We start from the raw sequence: 22,065 nt of genomic DNA, 5'->3' as shown, positions 1-22,065 counted from the left end.
CTACAACAAAGCTTCTGCATGGCTCTGCTTATGTACAGTATAATGGCTCAACACACAAAGATTTCAAAGTACAATTACTACTTTTCTTTATTATCACTGGGGTTGTACCAATAAAACGTATCTTTTAATGATATAAAGTATTTAAATCAAAAGCAAAATGGAAAACATGACAAAAAAAAGTTTAAAGCAACATCATAGTAGCTGTTGTGTACAGTAATAGTGCCCATACACTTGTGAGATATCTGGTACAACCCTTCGATTTCGACCACATCGGTGCGATAAATCGCAGGATTGTATGCACATCGAATGTGTCCCTTGATGCGATGCGCGAGCACGCTGGTCAAAGCTTGCATCTCAAGATATTATGTGCTGGGGGCGTGGCCTGGCCGCCATTGTGAGAGGACGTGCACTTGCAGAGCTTTGCATTCCCCGGCACTTGGAACCCCTCTTGCCCACTTACTGCCGCTCACAGCCTGCAATACTGCCTTCCGGTAGCCGCTGCTACGTGCCTGGACCGATTTGCGGGGCCCGCAGATTCGGGGAGCTGCATCGGACGCTCCTGCGGTTTGCGGCCTCCACACCTCCAGTGAGCCGGGGACTAAATTTTGTCAGCTACCCGGACAGGCCTTCCGGAGCCAGGCACCTCGATCTATAACGCCGCCTGGCGCCTCCTGCGTGCTGCAGCTGCCTCCAAAAGACTCCCCTGGGATGCCCCAGTATTTGTGGCCCTCAGGTTCTCCTCCAAACCACCCCTCAACAGCTGAGCAAGTGCCCTTCAGGCGTTTACTGATACCCATCCTGTAATAGCAGGCGGACATTATGGGCCCCTGAGCTGCTTGCTACGTGTGATACACATAGTCAGTGTTCTCCCCAGAAGCTACAGCATATCTATTTTTAATAAAATACCCTGGAGGATTCACTGCACTGCCATGTTTTGTTGCTAGACTGTCCCTGCAGTTGTACATCCTATATCATCGGATATTAGAGGGCCGATCAGTGGATACTAGAGTTGTGAGCTCTGAGATATGCTGCAGTCCTACCGTTTAGATGCCTAAACACCTCCGAGCACTTACTTCACTAATGTTATGATATCCTGACACTCTCTATACCAGTGGAGCCTCCTTTGTCATTACATTTGCGGGGTGAGCTTTACGGCGTAACACAGCCTTATTGATTACATGTCACGATTCCTTCCAATACTTTCCTACATCATTGTTACGGTAGTCTGACGCCTATTCATCAGTGGATCCTCTCTTGCTGTTGCATTTGAGTCGATTTTATATTGTGCCTTTGCATTGAGATCTTAGTATGCCTCCCAAAAAATACAAAGTCTCCAAAGTGGCCTCGCAAGTGACATTCTTCAAACCCTCACCACAACAGAAAACAACAGGTGGAAGTGGTAAATCCTCTCAGGTGCGGCCAATACCATCCGCCTCTTCCCTGGAATCGAATTCGTTAAGGGACACTGCTGATTCAGCGGCTCCAGTCGGTGATAGCAATCCTTAAACTGCGGGAGCTATGAAATACCTATTCACCCAATTTAAAGAGGAAATTGCGGCAGAGTTCCGGGCCACACTTCATGTCTGCCAACAATCTATCGAGGATTTGGGTGACCGTACTGAACACTTAGAGTGCAAAATAGGAGAGTTTGCTGGATCCCACAACGACCTGATTGACTCTCATACTACCTTGGAAGCGGAAGTTGCTACTCTCAAAGAAAATGTCGCAGATTTAGAGGATAGATCTCGTCAGAACAATCTCAAACTACGAGGGGTCCCTGAAACTGTTTCAAATAGCTGCCTTCATGATTATGCCATCGCCTTGGTCAAAAAGCTTCTACCCTCTGCCTCCTCTCTGGATCTCTTAATAGATTGGATTCACTGTCTTCCCAAGGCAAGGAGTGCCCCCAGAGGGAGCACCTAGGGACGTTCTTATACAAATCCATTATTTCCACATCAAAGAAGCCTTGCTGGAAGCTGCCAGACCCTCCTCTGATTCAGCGGAGACATTAGGCGATTTACAGTTGTATGGTGACTTCTCGGTTACCACCCTCCTTAAACGCAGCTCGCTTCATCCACTCACCACAGCTATTAGGAAGGGGAATATCCTATACAGATGGGGCTTCCTAACTCGTCTTCTCGTTTCCCGGGATGGCTCCACTTTATCAATTTCAAATGTTGATAAAGGAATGAAATTCCTCTTTAAATGGAACATTTCTGGTTCATCAGCCCCCTCTTCACCAGCTCAGGGACTCCAGCGGCACTGGTCCCTGACGAGGAAGTCATCATAAGACCAGTGTAGCGGTTTGATTGTTGACTTCTATTGTTTCTATTCCTGTTTGACGTTGACTTTTACTGATTTTCAAGCTCCCAGGTATCTCTGTAACGATGTAGTAGATTGTTATGATATCTATTTGTCTCTTTTACCTGGCTATGTAGCTAAGTGTCTCGTTGTCATACTCAATGTTTTCTTTTTTCCTCACTATTTTAGTTGGTGCTAGGAGGTGGGTCACCACCCCCTTAGATTTTGTCTTAAGGTGTGCATGTTATGCCACCTTACTGTGACTCCACTCAGGGTCATTTTGGTTATTTTGCTTTTATTGCTGCTATCTTTCTGCTTATTGCTTATTCTGCACCCTTTATGTCTTCATTCCTACCCACCCTCTCCTGCTATCTGCCAGGTGCATGCAACTTCATCTGTGATGTGGATATGCTTATGCAACTCATTATCTCTGTTCCATTCAGTTATGGTTAACATAATCTCCATTAATGCCAAAGGGCTTAACTCCCCACATAAACGTAAATTAGCCTTGAATTACTCTCATAAAGCGAGGGCCTCAATAGTTGCAGTTTAGGAGACCCATTTTCAGCATTCATCCCCACCTAAATTTTTTGATAGTAGATTCCCTCATTACTATACTGCCAATTTTTGTAGACGTATGGGTAATACCCTTCAGAAATATGTTAAGGGTGCCCTTATGATTTTAGGTGACTTCAATGTGGTCATAGACCCTACAATTGATAAATCTAGGTTGTCGGCATCCAATCAGGGTATGCCCCCTAATGTCTCCTCGGGTTTTTCGACAAGTCCTGGTAGAATATGACTTATTTGATGCCTGGAGAGCCAAACACCCGATTGTTAGAGACTATTCATTCTACTCGTACATTCAACGTTCATACTCCAGGATTGATTATGTGTTGCCTGATAGATGGTCCCTAGAAGCCATTCGTAAGATAGAAATTTTATCAATGGCCTGGTCCGACCACTCCCCCATATTTGTAGCTTGGAATATAGCCCAGAGGAAGGTTACCCCACATACCTGGAGGCTGGGAAAATATACATTAACGCAGCTGCTTGCCGCTCAAGCTATTCAACGATCAATATTGCAGTATTTGGACTTTAACTGCCCTGTGGTTACGTCGATATTTAATCATTGGTGTTCGCTTAAAGCAGCAGTTAGGGGTACGGCCATTCAAACGGCGGCCAGGCGTAAGAGGGAGTACAGGAAGGAGTACGAACAGGCGATTGCTAGGGCCACAAGTCTGGAATCTAATCATAAGGCAGACCCTTCCAATAAATCCTGTTATAAACTTTTGCTTAAAGCCTGCAAGGCAGTTAACGCATTTTCTCTTCGAGAGGAACAGCGTAACATACTCCGTCTTAACCAGAAATGTTATTCCTTTGGCAATAGAGCTGGATGCCTCCTAACCCAGTAAACTCAGGGGTCGACACGCGAAAGAGAGGGTATATAGTATTTACAATGCTAGGGGATCAAAGATAACAGATCCCATTGATATAGCTAATGAACTTGCAGACTTTTATTCGAAATTATATCATCTGAAAGATGATCCTAATACACTACAACCTTCCTCTGGGCATATTGAAGCTCTCCTAAGTAATCTCTCTTTGCCGTCTCTGGATGATGAGACCTCCCAATCCTTATGTTTGCCATGGTCTTTACCAGAGATTGATAAAGCAATTAATTCCCTACCCTCTGACAAAGCTCCAGGCCCTGACGGGTTTCCGTCAAATTTTTATAAAACCTATAAAAAAGACCTAGGCCCTGTTCTGTTATCACAAGAAAAAGGGGGAACTAGCCGTGGTTGTATCTCCAATAAGATAAATGAATGGATATACTGTAAGATATAACTGCTGTCCTTCTAATCCACACTCGGATCACGGACAAATAATGCAATAGCTCCGAGTGTGGATTAGAAGGAGAACAGTTATATCTTACTAATTTTTTTTTACTTCTCAGTCATATACATGTTTAATCATGTTTTTTAACTGAGCACATAATTAATGTATATTTATATTAATAAACAATTTTAATTTATCCATTCGTTTATCTTACTGGAGATACAACCAGCGCCAGTTCCCCCTTTTTCTTGTGTAAACCTTGGTTTTATTATTGGGACTGACAATACCTTGCTGGCAGCTTTGACAGCGCATCTGGGATTTTTCTATATTTTGTATATCCTGTTCTGTTATCAGTATTTAATGTAGCTTCCGATACTAGTACTTTCCCAGCTGAGATGTTAGAAGCTTAGATCGTTACAATCCCTAAACTGGGCAAGGCCAATACTGCAGTTCAAAACTATAGGCCTAGTGCTCTCTTAAATACAGATGTGAAGTTATATGACAAACTTATTGCTCACCGATTAAGCCCAATACTGTACTCTTTAATTAACGCTGACCAAGTTGGATTTATCCCGGGGCGGCAGGCCCCTGACAATACCCAGAGAGTCCTTGGCATTATAGAATACTGCAACTTTCAACAGGAGCCCTTACTGCTCCTCTCCCTAGATGCCGAGAAAGCTTTTGATAGATTACATTGGCAATACCTACAAGCGACTTTGAAATGCTTCGGCATCAGGGAGAGGATGCTGGACTCTATATTAGCACTGTATTCATGTCCTTCTGCAACAGTGTCGGTGAATGGCTGTAGCCCTAGCTATAGAACCTTTTGCTGAGAGGATTAGGACATCCACTAGGGTTTTAGGCCTCGTTATAGGAGACAGGTCTCATAAAATCAGTCTCTTGCTGATGACATTTTATTGTGTATCCTCCAACCTACTCTATCACTACCTCAGCTACACACCATATTAGATGAGTACTCTAAAGTTTCATAATATAAGCTAAATACTTCAAAGATGGAGGCCTTGCCTTTCAATATTCCGAATGTTACTTTTCTTGATTTGAAAAGTACTTATAAATATTCGTGGCAGACTAGGTCACTGAAGTATTTGGGAGTGCACTTGGCTAACGATGATGTTCTTATTGACTGTAATGATATCCCTCTTCTACGTGCCTTTGAGGTCTTGACCAATGAATGGTTTTCACATGAAGTCCCCTGGTTAGGCCGGGTAGCAGCGGCCAAAATGATATTATTACCCAAACTCATGTACCTCTTTCGTACTATCCCTAGACCATTCCCTAAATACTTGTTTACCAAATTTAACAAAACTCTCAACTGTTATGTGTGGAAGGGTGCTAGTCCCAAAATTGCTAGAAATGTACTTATATTGCCCAAAGTGGACGGTGGTGTGGCTTTTCCCTATTTTGAGTCTTACCATAGCGCTTGTCTTCTCAGCCAGCTCACTGATTGGTTTCAGCTAGTGAACCTTGGGTGGTCATTGAACAATCTCTTATAGGTTCCATACCTTTATCAGAGCAGCTGTGGTTGCCAGCGGGGATATCCACAGTACATTCTGGCTCATGGCAGGGCGGTCCGGGTGACTCTGCTGGTGTGGCATAAATGTATCTCCTCTTGTGAGGGATTTGTCTTGCCCGCGCCGGAATTGTCCTTATCAGTTATTGCCTCTCTCACTCCCAACCTGTGCCTTCAGTCTTGGGAAACCATGGGTTTGCTAAACATTAGGGACATATGTGGCTCAGGGGGCCTGATTCCCTTTACTGAAATGCAACGGACTCATGGCATTCCAAAGCATAATTTTTATAATATATCTACAGATTCGACATTGGTTGGGCAGCCATGCTGTTACCCTAGTAGTTCCCCTATCTGCCATAAAGGTATTGCTTGCCCATCTGCAGCTTTCAAGTTCTAGAGGCGGAATCTCTTGGTGGTACACTTTTTTAATTAGAGACACTAAAAAAGGTAAATTACCTGCCCAAATTAAATGGGAAATAGATCTAGCCAGGCCTCTCTCAGTAGAAGATTGGAGTCATATCTCTGGTCTATGCTTTAAAATTTTGAGGTGTGTAAATCATTCAGAGATGTATTATAAATTATGCCACAAGGCCTATTTCACCCCCCGGAAAGACAACACAAGATCTGGCCCAACACCTCAAAATATTGCTGGAGGAGATGCAGGTCTATAGGCTCTCTGTTTCACATTTTTTGGATCTGTCCACAAGAACAACCCCTGTGGTTCAGAGTATTTGCGCTTATTAAGGATGTATTGGGTGAGGATATCCCTGCTGACCTGGTAGTTGCCCTATTTCATTACCACCCAGGTTTAATAACGGATGGCGATGCCTATGTACTGGGCCATGTTCTAACTGCCACAAAGGTAGCCATCGCCCAACAATGGAAATCGGATTTGATTCCTTCCATTACTTCATTATTAATAAAGTCCATAGACATTACCTTTATGAAACGTCTGTCTGCCCACAATCCTCGTTGGCTTCAACCTCTTTGAGAAAATGGTCCAAAAATGCAGGTGTGCAGCCGAGGGGGGTCTGGGCTTTGCCAGCAATGTAAGTAGTGGGGGCCCCCACAACCTCGATTGCCCTGGGCCCCCACCAGCCTTAATTCGGCCCTGGTATGGAATAATGAAGAGCTCTGATTGGCTACAGGTTTCATATAGCGGTAGTAAAGTCAAATGAAGTTATACACTGACATCCACAAAGCAAAATGAAAATAGTACACACTCACACACTTGTGAGTATGCCTAATAATAACACTAGAAAGTGCAGGTGCATTTTTTCTTTTTAATGTTTTTATCTTCTTTATTCTATTAATGACATGTAATTCTCAAATTATAACACTGCAACATCTGTCAATAAAGAAGTCTGAGACAATGAGGCAACACTGCATTTTTGTGCCCATTTGCACAAATCCATAGCAACTAATCAGACACTTGTTTTCATTGTCTAACTTGCTCTAGACAAGTATAAGAGAGTTGATGACTGTTATTGTTCAGTACATTTTTTTGCTTAAAAGCAGTTTTTAGAAAATTTGCATTAATATGTTTTTTTTGGGTTTTTTTTACAGGTAGCAACATACTGTATACAGTATGAAAGAGTATGATGCAATTTGTTATAAAGAGACCTATTGTAAATATCAGCCATAAATTAATTTATCAATGTTCCGATGATGAAGCTCTCCTACTTTAAAAGTGGGTTCATCATTGCAGATCACAGCAGAAAGTGTTCAGATAATAACGTTCACTTTACCATGGGTCAGTGGTATCTATCATTATATATTGCTGCATATCACAATTTATTATGTTGGGGCTACTCCTCATTTGACGCATGGTTAAGCGACTAAGGGGGTTATTCAGAGATGGATGCAGGTCTGCATCTATCTTCTCAAATGCTGGGGCCCACACAGCACAGGGCAAGGCCACTCAGCATCTGTGTTGCGCTGCCCTGCGACAACCCCTGGCTGCCTTGGCAGCCGGTCTGGTGCCATATTTTTTCTTGGAGCGGCAGCGTGTGATGTCACACAGCCACCATGAAAACTGTCCGGACATGTCTGTGTTGTCCTGACCACGTCCATGAAATGCTGCGGCGCCACCCCCTGATGCCCGGAGCTGTCAATCATGATGCGATCTCATATTCCATGATGCGTTTGCATCATGACAGCCTGCGCACACGCACTGCGTTCATTGCATGTGCGCATTCTCTGGATGCGGCCACTGCATATAAACGTGCGGCTGCATCCAGGTCTGAATAAGGTCCTAGCCCGCAATCTCCATAGAGGTCTGTGATAGCTGACACAACATTGATTACTGCAGGTTTATCAGTGGTTACCAATTCTCCAAAGTTAACCTTTCTTTACCGGTTTCATGATATAAACATTTAGAATGTTGACACCAGAACGCTGACATGGTATGAATATTGATGTGGCCAGAATATCAACATGGTCATAATGTCAACATTGTGACTGTCGACAGCCGTTTTTTTCAACAATTTTAGGGTTAGATGCAGTTTAGGAATAATAAGCACGTCTAAGGAAAACCGCATGGTTGACATGCCGACTGTCAACATTCTGGTATTTATGGCAATGTTAACAGTTGACCTGTCGTCCTCCTGTCCATGTTGACATTCTGAATGTCGATATTTTGTACCACACCCTTTTGAAAGGAGATTTGACTAATCTGCGGTTCATAAATAGATCCCTTAGTTAGTTACTAGTTTATCACTTCCAAACTCAATAATAAATTACTGAAATATGAGTCATTTTAGTTTAAAGGTACAGCAAATCCCCCAATATTTGTCCTTGCAGCCGGTAAAAAATGCACTGTTCCAGAGTTTACCACACAATGGCCCTCATTCCGAGTTGATCGCTCGCAAGGCGATTTTAGCAGAGTTACACACGCTAAGCCGCCGCCTACTGGGAGTGAATCTTAGCTTCTTAAAATTGCGACCGATGTATTCGCAATATTGCGATTACAAACTACTTAGCAGTTTCAGAGTAGCTTCAGACTTACTCGGCATCTGCGATCAGTTCAGTGCTTGTCGTTCCTGGTTTGACGTCACAAACACACCCAGCGTTCGCTCAGACACTCCCCCGTTTCTCCGGCCACTCCTGCGTTTTTTCCGGAAACGGTAGCGTTTTTATCCACACGCCCATAAAACGCCGTGTTTCCGCCCAGTAACACCCATTTCCTGTCAATCACACTACGATCGCCGGAGCGAAGAAAAAGCCGTGAGTAAAAATACTATCTTCATTGTTAAATTACTTGGCGCAGTCGCAGTGCGAATATTGCGCATGCGTACTAAGCGGAATTTCACTGCGATGCGATGAAAATTACCGAGCGAACGACTCGGAATGAGGGCCAATGTACCATTACCTGTACTGAATTATTTGATGTTGAAAAACCCCCTGCTCTTGAATTGATTAAATCAGCACAGGTATCCGCAGTAGTTTATTACAGTAAGTAAGAAGTTGAAGGGCAATCATTGCACATGGTATGGAAGGTATTATGGGGGTCATTCCGAGTTGATCGCTCGCTAGCTACTTTTTGCAGCCGTGTGAACGCATAGTCGCCGCCCACTGGGGAGTGTATATTTGCTGTGCAAGGGTGTGATTGCATGTGCAGCCGAGCGGTACAAAAATAGTTTGTGTAGTTTCTGAGTAGCTCAGAACTTACTCAGCCCTTGCGATCACTTCAGCCTGTCCAGTCCCGGAATTGACGTCAGACACCCGCCCTGCAAACGCTTGGGCACGCCTGCACTTTTCCAAACACTCCCAGAAAACAGTCAGTTGACACCCATAAATGCCTTCTTCCTGTCAATCTCCTTGCGATCACAACGATCCGCTTTGTACCCGTACGACGCGCCTGCGCACTGCGGTGCATGCACAGTAGTGACCTGATCGCTGCGCTGCGAAAAACATCAGTGTGCGATCAGGTCGGAATGACCCCCCAGTGGCGCACCCAGGGGGGTTTCCGAGCACCCAGAAAAACCCCTCCACTAAAAAAAAAAAAAAAAATTTTTTTTTTTTTTTGTTTGCTGCATGAGTATTATTAATGGCTGTCTAGCATCCTCTGCAGCCTGCTGTCTTCCTGGTGGCACTTGTAAGTGCAATCAAAGTTTACTTTATTTTAATTATAGTACATATATATCCATGTGCATACATATATACACGTGTATATACATACTTACATAAAAACACACACACATATCATACATACATGTGTATATATACGTGTACTGTATGTGTGTGTATATATATATATATATATATGCATGTTTAATATGCTATGTATATGTGTTTATCAATGTGTGTGTGTGTGTATATATATATATATATATATATATATACACACGGTATATATATATGTGTAGATATGTATTATATATATATATATATAGAGAGATAGATAGATAGATAGATAGATATATAGATAGATAGATAGATACCCTTGTAGTAGCCGGCACTCGGAAGGCCTCCGTGAGCTTTCTGGCTCAGGTGCCATCCTATGAGGTTTCCACCTCCATCACTATCCCATGTAAAGAAGGCAGCACTCAGAGACTTGAAGGTGCAAAAGAATATTTAGTAAACAAGCTGCAGAGTTACATCAACGTTTCGGGGCGCGCAGCCCCTTCATCATCCTGGCGCGCAGCCCCTTCATCATCCTGATGTAGGGGCTGCGCACCCAGAAACGTTGATGTAACTCTGCAGCTTGTTTACTAAATATTCTTTTGCACCTTCAAGTCTCTGAGTGCCGCCTTCTTTACATGGGATATATATATATATATATATATATATATATATATATACACAGACACACTAGTTTTACGGACCCAGCATATACTGGGTCACCTCAGTCCCCAACCCCGTGATTGGCTCCACCCAGTTCTGGAAACCCCCCCATGCAAATCCTGCATTTGCCACTGCCCCCTATGTTGGAGGGTTTGCTAGTTGCTACAGTATTCTAAGAATTATAAATTTGCACCAAACTATTCACATCTGTGTATTAAAATCTTCATCAGTTGACAGCAAAGTTTAGCAGTAAATAAAAATATACACACCTGACAGAGGGAGATCATACTGTGCTTCACGTTTCCTCGCACAAATAAAAAGCGTTCAAACAGAAAAAAACTAAGTCATTGTTCAGTTTTTCAAAGCAGTATTAGAGACGTGATTGAATGTTTAGAGCAAGCCTTCAGTGCGAACCTTTCTGTCTGCTGTATTTCCTTGTAAGCAGTCAGGCAGCACTGTCAAACAACGCTCCACCTCCGGAGCATCTGGCTGTTTACTACAAATAATGAGCAAGCACAAGGCTTTCAACTTGGCATTTCATTTGTAGTAAGGGGGAGGGGGAGCATTCTGGAGCAACATATGAAATATGAAAGAGGGGAAATGGACAAAAGGCAGATTGGCATGATGACAGTACTCTGAGAGAGCACTTAGGTAGGTATTACAGAACCAGAAGATAAAAAAAATACTTTGCTTTCTAGTTCATTTAATAAAACGTGTTAACCATCTGACATATATCCAGGCCTGTATTATGCAACTCCTTTATGTTGCATTATAAACAGCTTGTTACCACCCTGATCATAGAGCGGGATGTATATCACAGCTAGAAATGCCACTGCAACAGTAAGACCACACAGTGACTCAGGGACAGAACAGTGCAGCCCTGAGCCCGATGCCAAATTTGGGTCGGAGCCCCGTGACGTTGAGCTAGTAGAACTGCCGGGCATTAAATTTGTGTCTGTCATTTGGGACGAGATGTACAGTACTAAATGGAAAAAGTAGTAAGCCCCCGTTTACCGCATTTTCCGAATGCACTAACCCTCGGACACCAGGACAGCGCCGCAGAGGGGATCGCCAGCTTTTGCTGGCGATACCCCAAAGAAGCCCATGGGCTTCTCTCAGCAGCGCTGGTGTGAGGGATCTGGTTGGAATCCTCCCAGCATGCCCCGCGGCTGCCCCCGTCACTCTGTACATGCATAGAATGACTCCCAGGGCCAAAACCCAGAAGTCAGGGTGCCGCCAGAGATCGCAAACGACAGTTCTTATCGGAAGAGCTGTCCTTTGCAATACTAATTGCGGATGTAAATACATATGCAATTAGCATCGCGACGATTGGCGGCAATGTCACTTAGTACATCCTGCCCTTGATTGTAATATTACAAATGCCATTGTCTCAACATACTATTATTAAATGTTGATACAAAATAATTTTTAAATACATCACATGTAGAAATTGGCAGGAAAAAAAAACACTAAACCCCCCCATGGGTTACTAACAGGGAATAGAAACACTGCTAATGAAACAAAAGGGAGCAGAGATATAATTTATCCTGGATATTACTGAAAGAACAAAGACTAAGAAGAGAAGATTTCTCTCCGTACTCCTATGAGGACTGTCCTTGGTATAATTCAATATTCAATAAATGCAAAACAAGTTGAAAGGAAAGTCAGTCAGCATTTAAGGAGAGTTTGTCATGCAACAATTGTTCACTAATTGCTAAGAGCAGCATCAGGATATTTCTCTCACAGTGAGCCTTAGGACATAGAGCAGGCATATGAAGAACTGGCACACAGAAACAATGCAGAAACCAATGGCTTTACAGCAGCAAAGGACGCTTGTGCCCCGGTACGTAGTTGTGCAATACTCATCATTATAAGGGTTTTTGCCTTTAGTGCAAGTTTGGGAATCTCTGCAGCATCCAGCCTTTGTTGAACTACAAGCCCCAGCATGCCTGGCCACCTGGCTGAGATCTGTAGTCCCTCATCACCTCTAATTTAAGGCACATCCGCCTAAATCTTTTGTCAGTCTGTAGGTAATACAGTACAAAGTAAGCCACAAACACCACTGTTAATTGAGTAACATGCCAATGTTTGATAAATATTGCAGCTAAATTCACTGGGAAAGTAATACAATGATGCTTCCATCAACCCTGACCCTATAGTATCATACAGGAGAAAGAACAAAAATAGCCAGGGCCACCTCCAAAAAATACTATACGGCGCTGCGTGCTGCAAACTGGGATATTTGTCCACCTCAGCAGCTGACCTGTGCTCCTACTAGGCCGCTCCAACAAGCCCAGGCCCAGTTTTCACTACCCACTCTCCCGCCACCCCTGATGGTAGTAACACAAAGTAGTGCATTATTTCTCAGGGGAACCAACCCCTATTCTGTACCTGACTAAGCATCTGTCCCTAGAAATGTTGTGCAACTCTTTTAGTTATTCCCTTTGATAAACAAAGCAGCTCTGATGAACACAAAGGGGCGTATTTATAAACAAATTGTGGGATATATGCAAATTTAAGGCATCACCTAAATGCATGTAATGGGGCAGCAGATACTGAAGAAAGCAGCCCCCATCAATTCCAAAGGGGGCTGCTAAAATATTTTACTTTACCAAGCATTCCAAAAGTTGGCCCCATTGGATGGCGTAAGGCAATATAGCCTATGGGCTACATTATGCCATATTTTCCTGGAACTATCTGCTAGCAGGTGTGGTCTAATGATCATGAATGTACAAAAGTGTGGCCCTTACACACTGCAGGGACACATTGCATGGGCTCCTACTGGAAACCTTGCTCCTGAATGATTTTTTGATACATTCAAAGAAATGTAATTTCTTTGTGCTGTGATATGTGACATTAAGAGATTAGGATTATCAAGTCCTGATAATTGGTAAACATGTCCCTTAAAGATTACCATTTTACCCATTGGTGTGTAGCTTTATTAAAACATATTATTTCTGGAAGTTAATCCAGTCATCCTAAAACTACATTTGCTTGTGTATGGTAATTGAGAGAAAGGGCGCCTTGTACAACTGCAATCCATTTGAGCAATCTGGGATCTCTGAAGTGTTGCTGCCATGGTTTCTGGTCAATAGGGAGTATGCAATGGTGTCTGTGCACATATATAAAAGGACTTATACCCTTACACACAGACACAAGTGCATAACATTAGCAAAGATTCTTTAACACAAACATACAAGGAAAACAGAACCCTGTGTACTTAATTTTACACAGTTTTATGTCCAAACTGGGCAATGACAAAGCCAATTTTGCCTTGTTAAAATGAAAAGCGCACAACTTTCATGTGAGACTATAAAAATGAGAATGCATCACATGCTATTTATAAGTGGAAAACCTAAACCAAATTATATAAAGATTTAAAAAGTAGAAGTGGACTAAATCTATTTACTACACATGTCCTCTTACATCCTTGCTGCAATCATGCTAAACAGGCCTGAAGTCGCATCATATCGTGGCAGGACTCGGTAGCGCTGAGCATCTTTTTATTTTGCGTTTTTTCGCGCAAAAAATAATTTTAATCAGCGGAAGCTGCTCGTGCGTCTTATTACATTACTTTGCGTCTAAGATGCATTTTTTGTGGAAATAAACGCAGAATAGATTATTTAGCTACCGGAGTCACATGGCACTCACGTGTTATGTGTAACGTGACTTGTAGCGCACGGAGGAAAGATGTAAGAGGACACATCTGTAGTTGTCCACACAATTACTACGGCCTAGATATTTTTTGGTGCATGAAAAAAATCAGTTTAAAATATACAATACAAGAATGTAAATATTTAATTTCCACATTTTCCTAGGGATATTCTTTTACTACTCTATATTGGTTTAAAATGTTAATTTGTGTATAAGTATATTCTGTGCATTAGTATATACCAGTAACACCTCTTTTTGCAAACTAAATTGAAATCTTTATAACTGGCTATGGATGTTATTTTAGACAGTCCAGTTGATCATTATTCATAAATCCATATTCACTTATTATATATCTGCCGTTTGTAAATATTACTTTTATGTTTTATGGGTGAAAACTAGAGATGAGCGGGTTCGGTTTCTCTGAATCCGAACCCGCCAGAACTTCATGTTTTTTTTCACGGGTCCGAGCGACTCGGATCTTCCCGCCTTGCTCGGTTAACCCGAGCGCGCCCGAACGTCATCATGACGCTGTCGGATTCTCGCGAGGCTCGGATTCTATCGCGAGACTCGGATTCTATATAAGGAGCCGCGCGTCGCCGCCATTTTCACACGTGCATTGAGATTGATAGGGAGAGGACGTGGCTGGCGTCCTCTCCATTTAGATTATAAGAGACTGAGAGAGATTTACTGGAGCTGACTAGGAGGAGTACTGTTACTGTAGAAGTGTAGAGACTGAGTGGAGAGAGTTTACTAGTGAGGACAGTGCAGTTTACTTTATAATCCGTTCTCTGCCTGAAAAAAGCGATACACAGCACACAGTGACTCAGTCACATGCCATATCTGTGTGCACTGCTCAGGCTCAGGCCAGTGTGCTGCATCATCTATTATCTATATATAATATTATATATATCTGTCTGACTGCTCAGCTCACACAGCTTATAATTGTGGGGGAGACTGGGGAGCACTACTGCAGTGCCAGTTATAGGTTATAGCAGGAGCCAGGAGTACATAATATATTATATAGTGAGTGACCACCAGACACACAGTGCAGTTTATTTAATATATCCGTTCTCTGCCTGAAAAAAGCGATACACACAGTGACTCAGTCAGTCACATACCATATCTGTGTGCACTGCTCAGGCTCAGGCCAGTGTGCTGCATCATCTATATATATTATATATCTGTCTGACTGCTCAGCTCACACAGCTTATAATTGTGGGGGAGACTGGGGAGCACTACTGCAGTGCCAGTTATAGGTTATAGCAGGAGCCAGGAGTACATAATATTATATTAAAATTAAACAGTGCACACTTTTGCTGCAGGAGTGCCACTGCCAGTGTGACTAGTGACCAGTGACCTGACCACCAGTATATATAATATTAGTAGTATACTATCTCTTTATCAACCAGTCTATATTAGCAGCAGACACAGTACAGTGCGGTAGTTCACGGCTGTGGCTACCTCTGTGTCGGCACTCGGCAGCCCGTCCATAATTGTATATACCACCTAACCGTGGTTTTTTTTTCTTTCTTTATACATACATACTAGTTACGAGTATACTATCTCTTTATCAACCAGTCTATATTAGCAGCAGACACAGTACAGTGCGGTAGTTCACGGCTGTGGCTACCTCTGTGTCGGCACTCGGCAGCCCGTCCATAATTGTATATACCACCTAACCGTGTTTTTTTTTTCTTTCTTTATACATACATACTAGTTACGAGTATACTATCTCTTTATCAACCAGTCTATATATTAGCAGCAGACACAGTACAGTGCGGTAGTTCACGGCTGTGGCTACCTCTGTGTCGGCACTCGGCAGCCCGTCCATAATTGTATATACCACCTAACCGTGGTTTTTTTTTCTTTCTTTATACATACATACTAGTTACGAGTATACTATCTCTTTATCAACCAGTCTATATTAGCAGCAGACACAGTACAGTGTGGTAGTTCACGGCTGTGGCTACCTCTGTGTCGGCACTCGGCAGCCCGTCCATAATTGTATATACCACCTAACCGTGGTTTTTTTTTCTTTCTTTATACATACATACTAGTTACGAGTATACTATCTCTTTATCAACCAGTCTATATATTAGCAGCAGACACAGTACAGTGCGGTAGTTCACGGCTGTGGCTACCTCTGTGTCGGCACTCGGCAGCCCGTCCATAATTGTATATACCACCTAACCGTGGTTTTTTTTTCTTTCTTTATACATACATACTAGTTACGAGTATACTATCTCTTTATCAACCAGTCTATATTAGCAGCAGACACAGTACAGTGCGGTAGTTCACGGCTGTGGCTACCTCTGTGTCGGCACTCGGCAGCCCGTCCATAATTGTATATACCACCTAACCGTGGTTTTTTTTTCTTTCTTTATACATACATACTAGTTACGAGTATACTATCTCTTTATCAACCAGTCTATATATTAGCAGCAGACACAGTACAGTGCGGTAGTTCACGGCTGTGGCTACCTCTGTGTCGGCACTCGGCAGCCCGTCCATAATTGTATATACCACCTAACCGTGGTTTTTTTTTCTTTCTTTATACATACATACTAGTTACGAGTATACTATCTCTTTATCAACCAGTCTATATATTAGCAGCAGACACAGTACAGTGCGGTAGTTCACGGCTGTGGCTACCTCTGTGTCGGCACTCGGCAGCCCGTCCATAATTGTATACTAGTATCCAATCCATCCATCTCCATTGTTTACCTGAGGTGCCTTTTAGTTGTGCCTATTAAAATATGGAGAACAAAAATGTTGAGGTTCCAAAATTAGGGAAAGATCAAGATCCACTTCCACCTCGTGCTGAAGCTGCTGCCACTAGTCATGGCCGAGACGATGAAATGCCAGCAACGTCGTCTGCCAAGGCCGATGCCCAATGTCATAGTACAGAGCATGTCAAATCCAAAACACCAAATATCAGTAAAAAAAGGACTCCAAAACCTAAAATAAAATTGTCGGAGGAGAAGCGTAAACTTGCCAATATGCCATTTACCACACGGAGTGGCAAGGAACGGCTGAGGCCCTGGCCTATGTTCATGGCTAGTGGTTCAGCTTCACATGAGGATGGAAGCACTCAGCCTCTCGCTAGAAAAATGAAAAGACTCAAGCTGGCAAAAGCAGCACAGCAAAGAACTGTGCATTCTTCGAAATCCCAAATCCACAAGGAGAGTCCAATTGTGTCGGTTGCGATGCCTGACCTTCCCAACACTGGACGTGAAGAGCATGCGCCTTCCACCATTTGCACGCCCCCTGCAAGTGCTGGAAGGAGCACCCGCAGTCCAGTTCCTGATAGTCAGATTGAAGATGTCAGTGTTGAAGTACACCAGGATGAGGAGGATATGGGTGTTGCTGGCGCTGGGGAGGAAATTGACCAGGAGGATTCTGATGGTGAGGTGGTTTGTTTAAGTCAGGCACCCGGGGAGACACCTGTTGTCCGTGGGAGGAATATGGCCGTTGACATGCCAGGTGAAAATACCAAAAAAATCAGCTCTTCGGTGTGGAGGTATTTCACCAGAAATGCGGACAACAGGTGTCAAGCCGTGTGTTCCCTTTGTCAAGCTGTAATAAGTAGGGGTAAGGACGTTAACCACCTCGGAACATCCTCCCTTATACGTCACCTGCAGCGCATTCATAATAAGTCAGTGACAAGTTCAAAAACTTTGGGTGACAGCGGAAGCAGTCCACTGACCAGTAAATCCCTTCCTCTTGTAACCAAGCTCACGCAAACCACCCCACCAACTCCCTCAGTGTCAATTTCCTCCTTCCCCAGGAATGACAATAGTCCTGCAGGCCATGTCACTGGCAATTCTGACGAGTCCTCTCCTGCCTGGGATTCCTCCGATGCATCCTTGCGTGTAACGCCTACTGCTGCTGGCGCTGCTGTTGTTGCCGCTGGGAGTCGATGGTCATCCCAGAGGGGAAGTCGTAAGCCCACTTGTACTACTTCCAGTAAGCAATTGACTGTTCAACAGTCCTTTGCGAGGAAGATGAAATATCACAGCAGTCATCCTACTGCAAAGCGGATAACTGAGGCCTTGGCATCCTGGGTGGTGAGAAACGTGGTTCCGGTATCCATCATTACTGCAGAGCCAACTAGAGACTTGTTGGAGGTACTGTGTCCCCGGTACCAAATACCATCTAGGTTCCATTTCTCTAGGCAGGCGATACCGAAAATGTACACAGACCTCAGAAAAAGAGTCACCAGTGTCCTAAAAAATGCAGCTGTACCCAATGTCCACTTAACCACGGACATGTGGACAAGTGGAGCAGGGCAGGGTCAGGACTATATGACTGTGACAGCCCACTGGGTAGATGTATGGACTCCCGCCGCAAGAACAGCAGCGGCGGCACCAGTAGCAGCATCTCGCAAACGCCAACTCTTTCCTAGGCAGGCTACGCTTTGTATCACCGGTTTCCAGAATACGCACACAGCTGAAAACCTCTTACGGCAACTGAGGAAGATCATCGCGGAATGGCTTACCCCAATTGGACTCTCCTGTGGATTTGTGGCATCGGACAACGCCAGCAATATTGTGTGTGCATTAAATATGGGCAAATTCCAGCACGTCCCATGTTTTGCACATACCTTGAATTTGGTGGTGCAGAATTTTTTAAAAAACGACAGGGGCGTGCAAGAGATGCTGTCGGTGGCCAGAAAAATTGCGGGACACTTTCGGCGTACAGGCACCACGTACAGAAGACTGGAGCACCACCAAAAACTACTGAACCTGCCCTGCCATCATCTGAAGCAAGAAGTGGTAACGAGGTGGAATTCAACCCTCTATATGCTTCAGAGGTTGGAGGAGCAGCAAAAGGCCATTCAAGCCTATACAATTGAGCACGATATAGGAGGTGGAATGCACCTGTCTCAAGTGCAGTGGAGAATGATTTCAACGTTGTGCAAGGTTCTGATGCCCTTTGAACTTGCCACACGTGAAGTCAGTTCAGACACTGCCAGCCTGAGTCAGGTCATTCCCCTCATCAGGCTTTTGCAGAAGAAGCTGGAGGCATTGAAGAAGGAGCTAAAAGGGAGCGATTCCGCTAGGCATGTGGGACTTGTGGATGCAGCCCTTAATTCGCTTAACAAGGATTCACGGGTGGTCAATCTGTTGAAATCAGAGCACTACATTTTGGCCACCGTGCTCGATCCTAGATTTAAAGCCTACCTTGGATCTCTCTTTCCGGCAGACACAAGTCTGCTGGGGTGCAACGACCTGCTGGTGACAAAATTGTCAAGTCAAGCGGAACGCGACCTGTCAACATCTCCTCCTTCACATTCTCCCGCAACTGGGGGTGCGAGGAAAAGGCTCAGAATTCCGAGCCCACCCGCTGGCGGTGATGCAGGGCAGTCTGGAGCGACTGCTGATGCTGACATCTGGTCCGGACTGAAGGACCTGACAACGATTACGGACATGTCGTCTACTGTCACTGCATATGATTCTCTCAACATTGATAGAATGGTGGAGGATTATATGAGTGACCGCATCCAAGTAGGCACGTCACACAGTCCGTACTTATACTGGCAGGAAAAAGAGGCAATTTGGAGGCCCTTGCACAAACTGGCTTTATTCTACCTAAGTTGCCCTCCCACAAGTGTGTACTCCGAAAGAGTGTTTAGTGCCGCCGCTCACCTTGTCAGCAATCGGCGTACGAGGTTACATCCAGAAAATGTGGAGAAGATGATGTTCATTAAAATGAATTATAATCAATTCCTCCGCGGAGACATTGACCAGCAGCAATTGCCTCCACAAAGTACACAGGGAGCTGAGATGGTGGATTCCAGTGGGGACGAATTGATAATCTGTGAGGAGGGGGATGTACACGGTGATATATCGGAGGGTGAAGATGAGGTGGACATCTTGCCTCTGTAGAGCCAGTTTGTGCAAGGAGAGATTAATTGCTTCTTTTTTGGGGGGGGTCCAAACCAACCCGTCATATCAGTCACAGTCGTGTGGCAGACCCTGTCACTGAAATGATGGGTTGGTTAAAGTGTGCATGTCCTGTTTTGTTTATACAACATAAGGGTGGGTGGGAGGGCCCAAGGACAATTCCATCTTGCACCTCTTTTTTCTTTTCTTTTTCTTTGCATCATGTGCTGATTGGGGAGGGTTTTTTGGAAGGGACATCCTGCGTGACACTGCAGTGCCACTCCTAGATGGGCCCGGTGTTTGTGTCGGCCACTAGGGTCGCTAATCTTACTCACACAGTCAGCTACCTCATTGCGCCTCTTTTTTTCTTTGCGTCATGTGCTGTTTGGGGAGGGTTTTTTGGAAGGGACATCCTGCGTGACACTGCAGTGCCACTCCTAGATGGGCCCGGTGTTTGTGTCGGCCACTAGGGTCGCTAATCTTACTCACACAGCTACCTCATTGCGCCTCTTTTTTTATTTGCGTCATGTGCTGTTTGGGGAGGGTTTTTTGGAAGGGCCATCCTGCGTGACACTGCAGTGCCACTCCTAGATGGGCCCGGTGTTTGTGTCGGCCACTAGGGTCGCTAATCTTACTCACACAGCTACCTCATTGCGCCTCTTTTTTTCTTTGCGTCATGTGCTGTTTGGGGAGGGTTTTTTGGAAGGGACATCCTGCGTGACACTGCAGTGCCACTCCTAGATGGGCCCGGTGTTTGTGTCGGCCACTAGGGTCGCTTATCTTACTCACACAGCGACCTCGGTGCAAATTTTAGGACTAAAAATAATATTGTGAGGTGTGAGGTATTCAGAATAGACTGAAAATGAGTGTAAATTATGGTTTTTGAGGTTAATAATACTTTGGGATCAAAATGACCCCCAAATTCTATGATTTAAGCTGTTTTTTAGTGTTTTTTGAAAAAAACACCCGAATCCAAAACACACCCGAATCCGACAAAAAAAATTCGGTGAGGTTTTGCCAAAACGCGTTCGAACCCAAAACACGGCCGCGGAACCGAACCCAAAACCAAAACACAAAACCCGAAAAATTTCAGGCGCTCATCTCTAGTGAAAACCTTAAAAAAGTTCAAGTTTACAGTCTACAGTTACATGTATTTCAGCACTGAGAAAAGCTTCAAGTTATAGTGTGACCACAGCTTGCTAGTAAAAGTGAGCAAATTTGTGGTGAAATTCCATTGTTTTGAATTGAATTGAAATTAAATTGAATAGTCTAATTTATACAGGTGCAAAGATCTAGCGATACAATATTCTGATTTTGCTGCCGCCGCACATCCCACTCTAAATGTGCAAATTCACATTTAGCTGAAGTTATAGTCTTTGTCTAGAGCTGGGGCAATGATGCTCAATTCATGTTGCTGTGTGTTGTTGTTGTTGGGGGTAAAACTAAAAAACACTTAGGGGCAAATCCCAATGGTAAAATATCTAATGTGGAGCAAGTTGAATAGTTTATGGAACAGTTTTGAACATTTCAGACATGTCTACTGGCTGGATACCCAGGCTTGTTCTAATAAGTCAGGGTAAAGGGAAGTACAACTGTGCACAATATGTATTTTTGCAGTGTCATTTTTTATTTTTTTATTTTAGTGAGCATCCCACCAGTCAGTATACCGACGGCCACAATACCAACAGCGGCATCCCGTCTGTTATTAGGGTTAGGCTGCGGGTGTGGAGGGACAGTGTTAGGATGCGGGACAGGAGGGTTAGGGTTAGGCTACGTGAAGGGATGATTAGGGTTAGTCTACAGGAGTGGTGGGTTAGACTGCACAAGGGGTGGGTTAGACTGCAGGAGGGTTGGGTTAGAATTAGGCTGTGGGAAGGGTGGGTTAGGGGGAGGGTAAGAGTAAGGTTTACAATACTTAGGAAAATGTATCTGGATGCCGTGGTCGGTATTTTGACCGTCAGCATCCCGTACCCAACCTATTGCGCAACAATCCATTTTGAACCACAGCAGCAAGCAACTTATAGCAAGTATGTTTTTAAGGCTAAACAGAAACATGCAAAATGCAAGAAT

At 44.0% G+C, this 22,065-nt stretch overlaps 1 protein-coding gene across 2 annotated transcripts in view; it reads right to left on the bottom strand.

The window, feature by feature from the left end:
* The window catches only part of NYAP2 (neuronal tyrosine-phosphorylated phosphoinositide-3-kinase adaptor 2), a 293,064-nt gene that overhangs the window by 241,982 nt on the left and 29,017 nt on the right, over positions 1-22,065 (bottom strand). The gene's annotated exons all lie outside the window — the stretch shown is intronic.

This window comes from Pseudophryne corroboree, chromosome 4 (assembly GCF_028390025.1).
Source record: "Pseudophryne corroboree isolate aPseCor3 chromosome 4, aPseCor3.hap2, whole genome shotgun sequence".
Lineage (NCBI taxonomy): Eukaryota > Metazoa > Chordata > Amphibia > Anura > Myobatrachidae > Pseudophryne > Pseudophryne corroboree.
The sequence above is the reverse complement of the archived record's forward strand: the minus strand, read 5'-3'. Positions and strand labels throughout refer to the sequence as shown.